This window comes from Pseudophryne corroboree, chromosome 11 (assembly GCF_028390025.1).
Source record: "Pseudophryne corroboree isolate aPseCor3 chromosome 11, aPseCor3.hap2, whole genome shotgun sequence".
NCBI lineage: Eukaryota > Metazoa > Chordata > Amphibia > Anura > Myobatrachidae > Pseudophryne > Pseudophryne corroboree.
In genome coordinates, this window is record NC_086454.1 from 129,984,314 (window position 1) to 130,000,499 (window position 16,186).

General features: G+C 34.8%; 10 non-coding genes across 10 annotated transcripts; all 10 read right to left on the reverse strand.

Moving 5' to 3' along the window:
* Window positions 1-1,458: 1,458 nt before the first annotated feature.
* TRNAT-UGU (transfer RNA threonine (anticodon UGU)) lies at window positions 1,459-1,531 on the reverse strand. Its single transcript has one exon. It is a non-coding gene; the product is annotated as a tRNA-Thr (tRNA).
* Window positions 1,532-3,073: 1,542 nt separating this feature from the next.
* Window positions 3,074-3,146, reverse strand: TRNAT-UGU (transfer RNA threonine (anticodon UGU)). Its single transcript has one exon. It is a non-coding gene; the product is annotated as a tRNA-Thr (tRNA).
* A 1,516-nt stretch (window positions 3,147-4,662) lies between these two features.
* On the reverse strand, window positions 4,663-4,735 carry TRNAT-UGU (transfer RNA threonine (anticodon UGU)). The gene has a single exon. It is a non-coding gene; the product is annotated as a tRNA-Thr (tRNA).
* A 1,532-nt stretch (window positions 4,736-6,267) lies between these two features.
* On the reverse strand, window positions 6,268-6,340 carry TRNAT-UGU (transfer RNA threonine (anticodon UGU)). The gene has a single exon. It is a non-coding gene; the product is annotated as a tRNA-Thr (tRNA).
* A 1,521-nt stretch (window positions 6,341-7,861) lies between these two features.
* On the reverse strand, window positions 7,862-7,934 carry TRNAT-UGU (transfer RNA threonine (anticodon UGU)). The gene has a single exon. It is a non-coding gene; the product is annotated as a tRNA-Thr (tRNA).
* A 1,532-nt stretch (window positions 7,935-9,466) lies between these two features.
* Window positions 9,467-9,539, reverse strand: TRNAT-UGU (transfer RNA threonine (anticodon UGU)). Its single transcript has one exon. It is a non-coding gene; the product is annotated as a tRNA-Thr (tRNA).
* A 1,542-nt stretch (window positions 9,540-11,081) lies between these two features.
* Window positions 11,082-11,154, reverse strand: TRNAT-UGU (transfer RNA threonine (anticodon UGU)). The gene has a single exon. It is a non-coding gene; the product is annotated as a tRNA-Thr (tRNA).
* Window positions 11,155-12,676: 1,522 nt separating this feature from the next.
* TRNAT-UGU (transfer RNA threonine (anticodon UGU)) lies at window positions 12,677-12,749 on the reverse strand. The gene has a single exon. It is a non-coding gene; the product is annotated as a tRNA-Thr (tRNA).
* A 1,532-nt stretch (window positions 12,750-14,281) lies between these two features.
* TRNAT-UGU (transfer RNA threonine (anticodon UGU)) lies at window positions 14,282-14,354 on the reverse strand. Its single transcript has one exon. It is a non-coding gene; the product is annotated as a tRNA-Thr (tRNA).
* Window positions 14,355-15,896: 1,542 nt separating this feature from the next.
* TRNAT-UGU (transfer RNA threonine (anticodon UGU)) lies at window positions 15,897-15,969 on the reverse strand. The gene has a single exon. It is a non-coding gene; the product is annotated as a tRNA-Thr (tRNA).
* Between the last annotated feature and the right edge of the window lie 217 nt (window positions 15,970-16,186).

Here is a 16,186-nt window from a genome sequence, read left to right on the forward strand (position 1 = left end):
AAATCTCTGTTATCATTTTATTGTCGCTTTTTGTCCCAATGTAGACTTTTCACAAAAAAATTCTACAAATATGCAATATCCTTGATTGAGGCATGTAGTATATAACTTTTTCAGAAAATCAAATAAATGCAAAAATTATCTGTCTTTGCTTGAATTGAATTATATAGAAAATATTGAAAAAGTTGGACATATTTTTAATGGCTCTCCAACTTTGTGTTAGAGTGTCCTGTAGTGAGCTGAAATGATAATACCATGCCTGTCAGCAGAAACAGAACAGGTGTACAACAGGGTGAGAAGTATTAAAAACCTCCTAATGTGTGTGTTTTTTTGCTATCATTAAAGTAAAATTATTGGAAAGCTCTTACCATAGTTTCATAATAATAGTGAAAAACTTGTTGGAACTATCAGCATGAACAGAATCGGCCCAATAAAATGCAACAAATATGTTTTAGACATGCTCTTGTAACCAATCAGCAGATTATACTGAACATCATATGTCTTTGTCCAAATTAACCATCCAAATATGTGACCAAATTGAAATGGTTCTCCTCACTTAAAGATATTGCATAGACTATTTTAACATTGGGAAACACTAGGTCCCAGTGAGATTGGACCTCATGACCCCTGGTTTATGAGACCAGTGCTCTAACCCCTGAGCTATGGAGCCACATAAGTAGCCAGAACTGTGACCAATACGGGGTCTGAATTATGGTGGAAAAGAGTTTTCTTCAAATTTCAGTAATCTTATTGGATATTATTAGTTGTAGCTCATTCTCCAAATATACACTTTTAACAAATGACCACTGCTGAAATGCCTGCTTGGGACATGCAGTTAATAACCTATTAAACAATTTAAAGAAACTTTCAGTTTGCTGCTGTATGTTGAATAGGTGTATATATAAAATTGAGGAAATGTTGGTCATGTTTTCATGCCTCACAAACCTTGTGCTCCTTAGTCTGTAATGCCTTCAAAATGATATGACAGAATGTCTTTATATTGAGATATTTGTGACCAATAGTGGTCATTACCTTGAGTATGCTTGCATTTGTACTTTATATATGCTTACATGACCAAAAAAGCCTTCTGGCAGCTACAGTTGTCAATTCAAAACTCTTCTGGATCAACTGATGAAGTTGATTCCTGCACGGTACAATACAATGTATATACCATTGTTGCTATCTTTAAAGTTTAATTATGGAAAAGCTCTTTCTACAGTTTGTAATGATACTGAAAAATTTTGATGGGATTATCAGCATGAACAGAATCAGTACAATAAAATAATTTTAAGACATGGAATTTGCAGATTAGACTGAACATCATAACTCTGTGTACAAATTGAATATCCAAATGTGTGACCAAATTGAAATGGTTCTCCTCACTTAAAGCTCTTGAGCAGACTATTTCAACATTGGGAGCTGCAATTTATATTTTAGCAGCAGTAACAAGAAAGTAGCACTAGGCCCCAGTGAGATTTGAACTCACGACCCCTGGTTTACAAGACCAGTGCTCTAACCCCTGAGCTATGGAGCCTTGCATTCAGCACTATGTATGTTCATTCTGCTTAGTGATGGAAAAAAATCTTCTGCAAATTTCAAATCTCTGTTATCATTTTATTGTCGCTTTTTGTCCCAATGTAGACTTTTTACAAAAAAATTCTACAAATTTGCAATATCCTTGATTGAGGCATGTAGTATATAACTTTTTCAGAAAATCAAATAAATGCAAAAATTAGCTGTCTTTGCTTGAATTGAATTATATAGAAAATATTGAAAAAGTTGGACATATTTTTAATGGCTCTCCAACTTTGTGTTAGAGTGTCCTGTAGTGAGCTGAAATGATAATACCATGCCTGTCAGCAGAAACAGAACAGGTGTACAACAGGGTGAGAAGTATTAAAAACCTCCTAATGTGTGTGTTTTTTTGCTATCATTAAAGTAAAATTATTGGAAAGCTCTTACCATAGTTTCATAATAATAGTGAAAAACTTGTTGGAACTATCAGCATGAACAGAATCGGCCCAATAAAATGCAACAAATATGTTTTAGACATGCTCTTGTAACCAATCAGCAGATTATACTGAACATCATATGTCTTTGTCCAAATTAACCATCCAAATATGTGACCAAATTGAAATGGTTCTCCTCACTTAAAGATATTGCATAGACTATTTTAACATTGGGAAACACTAGGTCCCAGTGAGATTGGACCTCATGACCCCTGGTTTACGAGACCAGTGCTCTAACCCCTGAGAGATGGAGCCACATAAGTAGCCAGAACTGTGACCAATACGGGGTCTGAATTATGGTGGAAAAGAGTTTTCTTCAAATTTCAGTAATCTTATTGGATATTATTAGTTGTAGCTCATTCTCCAAATATACACTTTTAACAAATGACCACTGCTGAAATGCCTGCTTGGGACATGCAGTTAATAACCTATTAAACAATTTAAAGAAACTTTCAGTTTGCTGCTGTATGTTGAATAGGTGTATATATAAAATTGAGGAAATGTTGGTCATGTTTTCCATGCCTCACAAACCTTGTGCTCCTTAGTCTGGAATGCCTTCAAAATGATATGACAGAATGTCTTTATATTGAGATATTTGTGACCAATAGTGGTCATTACCTTGAGTATGCTTGCATTTGTACTTTATATATGCTTACATGACCAAAAAAGCCTTCTGGCAGCTACAGTTGTCAATTCAAAACTCTTCTGGATCAACTGATGAAGTTGATTCATGCACGGTACAATACAGATTAATACAATGTATATACCATTGTTGCTATCTTTAAAGTTTAATTATGGAAAAGCTCTTTCTACAGTTTGTAATGATACTGAAAAATTATGATGGGATTATCAGCATGAACAGAATCAGTACAATAAAATAATTTTAAGACATGCTCTTGGAACCAATTTGCAGATTAGACTGAACATCATAACTCAGTGTACAAATTGAATATCCAAATGTGTGACCAAATTGAAATGGTTCTCCTCACTTAAAGCTCTTGAGCAGACTATTTCAACATTGGGAGCTGCAATTTATATTTTAGCAGAAGTAACAAGAAAGTAGCACTAGGCCCCAGTGAGATTTGAACTCACGACCCCTGGTTTACAAGACCAGTGCTCTAACCCCTGAGCTATGGAGCCTTGCCTTCAGCACTATGTATGTTCATTCTGCTTAGTGATGGAAAAAAATCTTCTGCAAATTTCAAATCTCTGTTATCATTTTATTGTCGCTTTTTGTCCCAATGTAGACTTTTCACAAAAAAATTCTACAAATTTGCAATATCCTTGATTGAGGCATGTAGTATATAACTTTTTCAGAAAATCAAATAAATGCAAAAATTAGCTGTCTTTGCTTGAATTGAATTATATAGAAAATATTGAAAAAGTTGGACATATTTTTAATGGCTCTCCAACTTTGTGTTAGAGTGTCCTGTAGTGAGCTGAAATGATAATACCATGCCTGTCAGCAGAAACAGAACAGGTGTACAACAGGGTGAGAAGTATTAAAAACCTCCTAATGTGTGTGTTTTTTTGCTATCATTAAAGTAAAATTATTGGAAAGCTCTTACCATAGTTTCATAATAATAGTGAAAAACTTGTTGGAACTATCAGCATGAACAGAATCGGCCCAATAAAATGCAACAAATATGTTTTAGACATGCTCTTGTAACCAATCAGCAGATTATACTGAACATCATATGTCTTTGTCCAAATTAACCATCCAAATATGTGACCAAATTGAAATGGTTCTCCTCACTTAAAGATATTGCATAGACTATTTTAACATTGGGAAACACTAGGTCCCAGTGAGATTGGACCTCATGACCCCTGGTTTATGAGACCAGTGCTCTAACCCCTGAGCTATGGAGCCACATAAGTAGCCAGAACTGTGACCAATACGGGGTCTGAATTATGGTGGAAAAGAGTTTTCTTCAAATTTCAGTAATCTTATTGGATATTATTAGTTGTAGCTCATTCTCCAAATATACACTTTTAACAAATGACCACTGCTGAAATGCCTGCTTGGGACATGCAGTTAATAACCTATTAAACAATTTAAAGAAACTTTCAGTTTGCTGCTGTATGTTGAATAGGTGTATATATAAAATTGAGGAAATGTTGGTCATGTTTTCATGCCTCACAAACCTTGTGCTCCTTAGTCTGGAATGCCTTCAAAATGATATGACAGAATGTCTTTATATTGAGATATTTGTGACCAATAGTGGTCATTACCTTGAGTATGCTTGCATTTGTACTTTATATATGCTTACATGACCAAAAAAGCCTTCTGGCAGCTACAGTTGTCAATTCAAAACTCTTCTGGATCAACTGATGAAGTTGATTCCTGCACGGTACAATACATATACCATTGTTGCTATCTTTAAAGTTTAATTATGGAAAAGCTCTTTCTACAGTTTGTAATGATACTGAAAAATTTTGATGGGATTATCAGCATGAACAGAATCAGTACAATAAAATAATTTTAAGACATGGAATTTGCAGATTAGACTGAACATCATAACTCTGTGTATAAATTGAATATCCAAATGTGTGACCAAATTGAAATGGTTCTCCTCACTTAAAGCTCTTGAGCAGACTATTTCAACATTGGGAGCTGCAATTTATATTTTAGCAGCAGTAACAAGAAAGTAGCACTAGGCCCCAGTGAGATTTGAACTCACGACCCCTGGTTTACAAGACCAGTGCTCTAACCCCTGAGCTATGGAGCCTTGCATTCAGCACTATGTATGTTCATTCTGCTTAGTGATGGAAAAAAATCTTCTGCAAATTTCAAATCTCTGTTATCATTTTATTGTCGCTTTTTGTCCCAATGTAGACTTTTTACAAAAAAATTCTACAAATTTGCAATATCCTTGATTGAGGCATGTAGTATATAACTTTTTCAGAAAATCAAATAAATGCAAAAATTAGCTGTCTTTGCTTGAATTGAATTATATAGAAAATATTGAAAAAGTTGGACATATTTTTAATGGCTCTCCAACTTTGTGTTAGAGTGTCCTGTAGTGAGCTGAAATGATAATACCATGCCTGTCAGCAGAAACAGAACAGGTGTACAACAGGGTGAGAAGTATTAAAAACCTCCTAATGTGTGTGTTTTTTTGCTATCATTAAAGTAAAATTATTGGAAAGCTCTTACCATAGTTTCATAATAATAGTGAAAAACTTGTTGGAACTATCAGCATGAACAGAATCGGCCCAATAAAATGCAACAAATATGTTTTAGACATGCTCTTGTAACCAATCAGCAGATTATACTGAACATCATATGTCTTTGTCCAAATTAACCATCCAAATATGTGACCAAATTGAAATGGTTCTCCTCACTTAAAGATATTGCATAGACTATTTTAACATTGGGAAACACTAGGTCCCAGTGAGATTGGACCTCATGACCCCTGGTTTACGAGACCAGTGCTCTAACCCCTGAGAGATGGAGCCACATAAGTAGCCAGAACTGTGACCAATACGGGGTCTGAATTATGGTGGAAAAGAGTTTTCTTCAAATTTCAGTAATCTTATTGGATATTATTAGTTGTAGCTCATTCTCCAAATATACACTTTTAACAAATGACCACTGCTGAAATGCCTGCTTGGGACATGCAGTTAATAACCTATTAAACAATTTAAAGAAACTTTCAGTTTGCTGCTGTATGTTGAATAGGTGTATATATAAAATTGAGGAAATGTTGGTCATGTTTTCCATGCCTCACAAACCTTGTGCTCCTTAGTCTGGAATGCCTTCAAAATGATATGACAGAATGTCTTTATATTGAGATATTTGTGACCAATAGTGGTCATTACCTTGAGTATGCTTGCATTTGTACTTTATATATGCTTACATGACCAAAAAAGCCTTCTGGCAGCTACAGTTGTCAATTCAAAACTCTTCTGGATCAACTGATGAAGTTGATTCATGCACGGTACAATACAATGTATATACCATTATTGCTATCTTTAAAGTTTAATTATGGAAAAGCTCTTTCTACAGTTTGTAATGATACTGAAAAATGATGATGGGATTATCAGCATGAACAGAGTCAATACAATAAAATAATTTTAAGACATGCTCTTGGAACCAATTTGCAGATTAGACTGAACATCATAACTCTGTGTACAAATTGAATATCCAAATGTGTGACCAAAGTGAAATGGTTCTCCTCACTTAAAGCTCTTGAGCAGACTATTTCAACATTGGGAGCTGCAATTTATATTTTAGCAGCAGTAACAAGAAAGTAGCACTAGGCCCCAGTGAGATTTGAACTCACAACCCCTGGTTTACAAGACCAGTGCTCTAACCCCTGAGCTATGGAGCCTTGCCTTCAGCACTATGTATGTTCATTCTGCTTAGTGATGGAAAAAAATCTTCTGCAAATTTCAAATCTCTGTTATCATTTTATTGTCGCTTTTTGTCCCAATGTAGACTTTTCACAAAAAAATTCTACAAATATGCAATATCCTTGATTGAGGCATGTAGTATATAACTTTTTCAGAAAATCAAATAAATGCAAAAATTATCTGTCTTTGCTTGAATTGAATTATATAGAAAATATTGAAAAAGTTGGACATATTTTTAATGGCTCTCCAACTTTGTGTTAGAGTGTCCTGTAGTGAGCTGAAATGATAATACCATGCCTGTCAGCAGAAACAGAACAGGTGTACAACAGGGTGAGAAGTATTAAAAACCTCCTAATGTGTGTGTTTTTTTGCTATCATTAAAGTAAAATTATTGGAAAGCTCTTACCATAGTTTCATAATAATAGTGAAAAACTTGTTGGAACTATCAGCATGAACAGAATCGGCCCAATAAAATGCAACAAATATGTTTTAGACATGCTCTTGTAACCAATCAGCAGATTATACTGAACATCATATGTCTTTGTCCAAATTAACCATCCAAATATGTGACCAAATTGAAATGGTTCTCCTCACTTAAAGATATTGCATAGACTATTTTAACATTGGGAAACACTAGGCCCCAGTGAGATTGGACCTCATGACCCCTGGTTTATGAGACCAGTGCTCTAACCCCTGAGCTATGGAGCCACATAAGTAGCCAGAACTGTGACCAATACGGGGTCTGAATTATGGTGGAAAAGAGTTTTCTTCAAATTTCAGTAATCTTATTGGATATTATTAGTTGTAGCTCATTCTCCAAATATACACTTTTAACAAATGACCACTGCTGAAATGCCTGCTTGGGACATGCAGTTAATAACCTATTAAACAATTTAAAGAAACTTTCAGTTTGCTGCTGTATGTTGAATAGGTGTATATATAAAATTGAGGAAATGTTGGTCATGTTTTCATGCCTCACAAACCTTGTGCTCCTTAGTCTGTAATGCCTTCAAAATGATATGACAGAATGTCTTTATATTGAGATATTTGTGACCAATAGTGGTCATTACCTTGAGTATGCTTGCATTTGTACTTTATATATGCTTACATGACCAAAAAAGCCTTCTGGCAGCTACAGTTGTCAATTCAAAACTCTTCTGGATCAACTGATGAAGTTGATTCCTGCACGGTACAATACAATGTATATACCATTGTTGCTATCTTTAAAGTTTAATTATGGAAAAGCTCTTTCTACAGTTTGTAATGATACTGAAAAATTTTGATGGGATTATCAGCATGAACAGAATCAGTACAATAAAATAATTTTAAGACATGGAATTTGCAGATTAGACTGAACATCATAACTCTGTGTACAAATTGAATATCCAAATGTGTGACCAAATTGAAATGGTTCTCCTCACTTAAAGCTCTTGAGCAGACTATTTCAACATTGGGAGCTGCAATTTATATTTTAGCAGCAGTAACAAGAAAGTAGCACTAGGCCCCAGTGAGATTTGAACTCACGACCCCTGGTTTACAAGACCAGTGCTCTAACCCCTGAGCTATGGAGCCTTGCATTCAGCACTATGTATGTTCATTCTGCTTAGTGATGGAAAAAAATCTTCTGCAAATTTCAAATCTCTGTTATCATTTTATTGTCGCTTTTTGTCCCAATGTAGACTTTTTACAAAAAAATTCTACAAATTTGCAATATCCTTGATTGAGGCATGTAGTATATAACTTTTTCAGAAAATCAAATAAATGCAAAAATTAGCTGTCTTTGCTTGAATTGAATTATATAGAAAATATTGAAAAAGTTGGACATATTTTTAATGGCTCTCCAACTTTGTGTTAGAGTGTCCTGTAGTGAGCTGAAATGATAATACCATGCCTGTCAGCAGAAACAGAACAGGTGTACAACAGGGTGAGAAGTATTAAAAACCTCCTAATGTGTGTGTTTTTTTGCTATCATTAAAGTAAAATTATTGGAAAGCTCTTACCATAGTTTCATAATAATAGTGAAAAACTTGTTGGAACTATCAGCATGAACAGAATCGGCCCAATAAAATGCAACAAATATGTTTTAGACATGCTCTTGTAACCAATCAGCAGATTATACTGAACATCATATGTCTTTGTCCAAATTAACCATCCAAATATGTGACCAAATTGAAATGGTTCTCCTCACTTAAAGATATTGCATAGACTATTTTAACATTGGGAAACACTAGGTCCCAGTGAGATTGGACCTCATGACCCCTGGTTTACGAGACCAGTGCTCTAACCCCTGAGAGATGGAGCCACATAAGTAGCCAGAACTGTGACCAATACGGGGTCTGAATTATGGTGGAAAAGAGTTTTCTTCAAATTTCAGTAATCTTATTGGATATTATTAGTTGTAGCTCATTCTCCAAATATACACTTTTAACAAATGACCACTGCTGAAATGCCTGCTTGGGACATGCAGTTAATAACCTATTAAACAATTTAAAGAAACTTTCAGTTTTCTGCTGTATGTTGAATAGGTGTATATATAAAATTGAGGAAATGTTGGTCATGTTTTCCATGCCTCACAAACCTTGTGCTCCTTAGTCTGGAATGCCTTCAAAATGATATGACAGAATGTCTTTATATTGAGATATTTGTGACCAATAGTGGTCATTACCTTGAGTATGCTTGCATTTGTACTTTATATATGCTTACATGACCAAAAAAGCCTTCTGGCAGCTACAGTTGTCAATTCAAAACTCTTCTGGATCAACTGATGAAGTTGATTCATGCACGGTACAATACAATGTATATACCATTGTTGCTATCTTTAAAGTTTAATTATGGAAAAGCTCTTTCTACAGTTTGTAATGATACTGAAAAATGATGATGGGATTATCAGCATGAACAGAGTCAATACAATAAAATAATTTTAAGACATGCTCTTGGAACCAATTTGCAGATTAGACTGAACATCATAACTCTGTGTACAAATTGAATATCCAAATGTGTGACCAAAGTGAAATGGTTCTCCTCACTTAAAGCTCTTGAGCAGACTATTTCAACATTGGGAGCTGCAATTTATATTTTAGCAGCAGTAACAAGAAAGTAGCTCTAGGCCCCAGTGAGATTTGAACTCACAACCCCTGGTTTACAAGACCAGTGCTCTAACCCCTGAGCTATGGAGCCTTGCCTTCAGCACTATGTATGTTCATTCTGCTTAGTGATGGAAAAAAATCTTCTGCAAATTTCAAATCTCTGTTATCATTTTATTGTCGCTTTTTGTCCCAATGTAGACTTTTCACAAAAAAATTCTACAAATATGCAATATCCTTGATTGAGGCATGTAGTATATAACTTTTTCAGAAAATCAAATAAATGCAAAAATTATCTGTCTTTGCTTGAATTGAATTATATAGAAAATATTGAAAAAGTTGGACATATTTTTAATGGCTCTCCAACTTTGTGTTAGAGTGTCCTGTAGTGAGCTGAAATGATAATACCATGCCTGTCAGCAGAAACAGAACAGGTGTACAACAGGGTGAGAAGTATTAAAAACCTCCTAATGTGTGTGTTTTTTTGCTATCATTAAAGTAAAATTATTGGAAAGCTCTTACCATAGTTTCATAATAATAGTGAAAAACTTGTTGGAACTATCAGCATGAACAGAATCGGCCCAATAAAATGCAACAAATATGTTTTAGACATGCTCTTGTAACCAATCAGCAGATTAGACTGAACATCATATGTCTTTGTCCAAATTAACCATCCAAATATGTGACCAAATTGAAATTGTTCTCCTCACTTAAAGATATTGCATAGACTATTTTAACATTGGGAAACACTAGGTCCCAGTGAGATTGGACCTCATAACCCCTGGTTTATGAGACCAGTGCTCTAACCCCTGAGAGATGGAGCCACATAAGTAGCCAGAACTGTGACCAATACGGGGTCTGAATTATGGTGGAAAAGAGTTTTCTTCAAATTTCAGTAATCTTATTGGATATTATTAGTTGTAGCTCATTATCCAAATATACACTTTTAACAAATGACCACTGCTAAAATGCCTGCTTGGGACATGCAGTTAATAACCTATTAAACAATTTAAAGAAACTTTCAGTTTGCTGCTGTATGTTGAATAGGTGTATATATAAAATTAAGGAAATGTTGGTCATGTTTTCCATGCCTCACAAACCTTGTGCTCCTTAGTCTGGAATGCCTTCAAAATGATATGACAGAATGTCTTTATATTGAGATATTTGTGACCAATAGTGGTCATTACCTTGAGTATGCTTGCATTTGTACTTTATATATGCTTACATGACCAAAAAAGCCTTCTGGCAGCTACAGTTGTCAATTCAAAACTCTTCTGGATCAACTGATGAAGTTGATTCCTGCACGGTACAATACAGATTAATACAATGTATATACCATTGTTGCTATCTTTAAAGTTTAATTATGGAAAAGCTCTTTCTACAGTTTGTAATGATACTGAAAAATTATGATGGGATTATCAGCATGAACAGAATCAGTACAATAAAATAATTTTAAGACATGCTCTTGGAACCAATTTGCAGATTAGACTGAACATCATAACTCTGTGTACAAATTGAATATCCAAATGTGTGACCAAATTGAAATGGTTCTCCTCACTTAAAGCTCTTGAGCAGACTATTTCAACATTGGGAGCTGCAATTTATATTTTAGCAGCAGTAACAAGAAAGTAGCACTAGGCCCCAGTGAGATTTGAACTCACGACCCCTGGTTTACAAGACCAGTGCTCTAACCCCTGAGCTATGGAGCCTTGCCTTCAGCACTATGTATGTTCATTCTGCTTAGTGATGGAAAAAAATCTTCTGCAAATTTCAAATCTCTGTTATCATTTTATTGTCGCTTTTTGTCCCAATGTAGACTTTTCACAAAAAAATTCTACAAATTTGCAATATCCTTGATTGAGGCATGTAGTAGATAACTTTTTCAGAAAATCAAATAAATGCAAAAATTAGCTGTCTTTGCTTGAATTGAATTATATAGAAAATATTGAAAAAGTTGGACATATTTTTAATGGCTCTCCAACTTTGTGTTAGAGTGTCCTGTAGTGAGCTGAAATGATAATACCATGCCTGTCAGCAGAAACAGAACAGGTGTACAACAGGGTGAGAAGTAATAAAAACCTCCTAATGTGTGTGTTTTTTTGCTATCATTAAAGTAAAATTATTGGAAAGCTCTTACCATAGTTTCATAATAATAGTGAAAAACTTGTTGGAACTATCAGCATGAACAGAATCGGCCCAATAAAATGCAACAAATATGTTTTAGACATGCTCTTTTAACCAATCAGCAGATTAGACTGAACATCATATGTCTTTGTCCAAATTAACCATCCAAATATGTGACCAAATTGAAATGGTTCTCCTCACTTAAAGATATTGCATAGACTATTTTAACATTGGGAAACACTAGGTCCCAGTGAGATTGGACCTCATGACCCCTGGTTTACGAGACCAGTGCTCTAACCCCTGAGCTATGGAGCCACATAAGTAGCCAGAACTGTGACCAATACGGGGTCTGAATTATGGTGGAAAAGAGTTTTCTTCAAATTTCAGTAATCTTATTGGATATTATTAGTTGTAGCTCATTCTCCAAATATACACTTTTAACAAATGACCACTGCTGAAATGCCTGCTTGGGACATGCAGTTAATAACCTATTAAACAATTTAAAGAAACTTTCAGTTTGCTGTTGTATGTTGAATAGGTGTATATATAAAATTGAGGAAATGTTGGTCATGTTTTCCATGCCTCACAAACCATGTGCTCCTTAGTCTGGAATGCCTTCAAAATGATATGACAGAATGTCTTTATATTGAGATATTTGTGACCAATAGTGGTCATTACCTTGAGTATGCTTGCATTTGTACTTTATATATGCTTACATGACCAAAAAAGCCTTCTGGCAGCTACAGTTGTCAATTCAAAACTCTTCTGGATCAACTGATGAAGTTGATTCCTGCACGGTACAATACAATGTATATACCATTGTTGCTATCTTTAAAGTTTAATTATGGAAAAGCTCTTTCTACAGTTTGTAATGATACTGAAAAATTTTGATGGGATTATCAGCATGAACAGAATCAGTACAATAAAATAATTTTAAGACATGGAATTTGCAGATTAGACTGAACATCATAACTCTGTGTACAAATTGAATATCCAAATGTGTGACCAAATTGAAATGGTTCTCCTCACTTAAAGCTCTTGAGCAGACTATTTCAACATTGGGAGCTGCAATTTATATTTTAGCAGCAGTAACAAGAAAGTAGCACTAGGCCCCAGTGAGATTTGAACTCACGACCCCTGGTTTACAAGACCAGTGCTCTAACCCCTGAGCTATGGAGCCTTGCCTTCAGCACTATATGTGTTCATTCTGCTTAGTGATGGAAAAAAATCTTCTGCAAATTTCAAATCTCTGTTATCATTTTATTGTCGCTTTTTGTCCCAATGTAGACTTTTTACAAAAAAATTCTACAAATTTGCAATATCCTTGATTGAGGCATGTAGTATATAACTTTTTCAGAAAATCAAATAAATGCAAAAATTAGCTGTCTTTGCTTGAATTGAATTATATAGAAAATATTGAAAAAGTTGGACATATTTTTAATGGCTCTCCAACTTTGTGTTAGAGTGTCCTGTAGTGAGCTGAAATGATAATACCATGCCTGTCAGCAGAAACAGAACAGGTGTACAACAGGGTGAGAAGTATTAAAAACCTCCTAATGTGTGTGTTTTTTTGCTATCATTAAAGTAAAATTATTGGAAAGCTCTTACCATAGTTTCATAATAATAGTGAAAAACTTGTTGGAACTATCAGCATGAACAGAATCGGCCCAATAAAATGCAACAAATATGTTTTAGACATGCTCTTGTAACCAATCAGCAGATTAGACTGAACATCATATGTCTTTGTCCAAATTAACCATCCAAATATGTGACCAAATTGAAATGGTTCTCCTCACTTAAAGATATTGCATAGACTATTTTAACATTGGGAAACACTAGGTCCCAGTGAGATTGGACCTCATGACCCCTGGTTTACGAGACCAGTGCTCTAACCCCTGAGCTATGGAGCCACATAAGTAGCCAGAACTGTGACCAATACGGGGTCTGAATTATGGTGGAAAAGAGTTTTCTTCAAATTTCAGTAATCTTATTGGATATTATTAGTTGTAGCTCATTCTCCAAATATACACTTTTAACAAATGACCACTGCTGAAATGCCTGCTTGGGACATGCAGTTAATAACCTATTAAACAATTTAAAGAAACTTTCAGTTTGCTGTTGTATGTTGAATAGGTGTATATATAAAATTGAGGAAATGTTGGTCATGTTTTCCATGCCTCACAAACCTTGTGCTCCTTAGTCTGGAATGCCTTCAAAATGATATGACAGAATGTCTTTATATTGAGATATTTGTGACCAATAGTGGTCATTACCTTGAGTATGCTTGCATTTGTTCTTTATATATGCTTACATGACCAAAAAAGCCTTCTGGCAGCTACAGTTGTCAATTCAAAACTCTTCTGGATCAACTGATGAAGTTGATTCCTGCACGGTACAATACAATGTATATACCATTGTTGCTATCTTTAGAGTTTAATTATGGAAAAGCTCTTTCTACAGTTTGTAATGATACTGAAAAATTATGATGGGATTATCAGCATGAACAGAGTCAATACAAAAAAATAATTTTAAGACATGCACTTGGAACCAATTTGCAGATTAGACTGAACATCATAACTCTGTGTACAAATTGAATATCCAAATGTGTGACCAAATTGAAATGGTTCTCCTCACTTAAAGCTCTTGAGCAGACTATTTCAACATTGGGAGCTGCAATTTATATTTTAGCAGCAGTAACAAGAAAGGAGCACTAGGCCCCAGTGAGATTTGAACTCACGACCCCTGGTTTACAAGACCAGTGCTCTAACCCCTGAGCTATGGAGCCTTGCCTTCAGCACTATGTATGTTCATTCTGCTTAGTGATGGAAAAAAATCTTCTGCAAATTTCAAATCTCTGTTATCATTTTATTGTCGCTTTTTGTCCCAATGTAGACTTTTCACAAAAAAATTCTACAAATTTGCAATATCCTTGATTGAGGCATGTAGTATATAACTTTTTCAGAAAATCAAATAAATGCAAAAATTAGCTGTCTTTGCTTGAATTGAATTATATAGAAAATATTGAAAAAGTTGGACATATTTTTAATGGCTCTCCAACTTTGTGTTAGAGTGTCCTGTAGTGAGCTGAAATGATAATACCATGCCTGTCAGCAGAAACAGAACAGGTGTACAACAGGGTGAGAAGTATTAAAAACCTCCTAATGTGTGTGTTTTTGTGCTATCATTAAAGTTAAATTATTGGAAAGCTCTTACCATAGTTTCATAATAATAGTGAAAAACTTGTTGGAACTATCAGCATGAACAGAATCGGCCCAATAAAATGCAACAAATATGTTTTAGACATGCTCTTGTAACCAATCAGCAGATTAGACTGAACATCATAACTCTGTGTACAAATTAAATATCCAAATGTGTGACCAAATTGAAATGGTTCTCCTCACTTAAAGATATTGCATAGACTATTTTAACATTGGGAAACACTAGGTCCCAGTGAGATTGGACCTCATGACCCCTGGTTTACGAGACCAGTGCTCTAACCCCTGAGAGATGGAGCCACATAAGTAGCCAGAACTGTGACCAATACGGGGTCTGAATTATGGTGGAAAAGAGTTTTCTTCAAATTTCAGTAATCTTATTGGATATTATTAGTTGTAGCTCATTCTCCAAATATACACTTTTAACAAATGACCACTGCTGAAATGCCTGCTTGGGACATGCAGTTAATAACCTATTTAACAATTTAAAGAAACTTTCAGTTTGCTGTTGTATGTTGAATAGGTGTATATATAAAATTGAGGAAATGTTGGTCATGTTTTCCATGCCTCACAAACCTTGTGCTCCTTAGTCTGGAATGCCTTCAAAATGATATGACAGAATGTCTTTATATTGAGATATTTGTGACCAATAGTGGTCATTACCTTGAGTATGCTTGCATTTGTACTTTATATATGCTTACATGACCAAAAAAGCCTTCTGGCAGCTACAGTTGTCAATTCAAAACTCTTCTGGATCAACTGATGAAGTTTATTCCTGCACGGTACAATACAGATTAATACAATGTATATACCATTGTTGCTATCTTTAAAGTTTAATTATGGAAAAGCTCTTTCTACAGTTTGTAATGATACTGAAAAATTATGATGGGATTATCAGCATGAACAGAATCAGTACAATAAAATAATTTTAAGACATGCTCTTGGAACCAATTTGCAGATTAGACTGAACATCATAACTCTGTGTACAAATTGAATATCCAAATGTGTGACCAAATTGAAATGGTTCTCCTCACTTAAAGCTCTTGAGCAGACTATTTCAACATTGGGAGCTGCAATTTATATTTTAGCAGCAGTAACAAGAAAGTAGCACTAGGCCCCAGTGAGATTCGAACTCACGACCCCTGGTTTACAAGACCAGTGCTCTAACCCCTGAGCTATGGAGCCTTGCCTTCAGCACTATGTATGTTCATTCTGCTTAGTGATGGAAAAAAATCTTCTGCAAATTTCAAATCTCTGTTATCATTTTATTGTCGCTTTTTGTCCCAATGTAGACTTTTCACAAAAAAATTCTACAAATTTGCAATATCCTTGATTGAGGCATGTAGTATATAACTTTTTCAGAAAATCAAATAAATGCAAAAATTAGCTGTCTTTGCTTGAA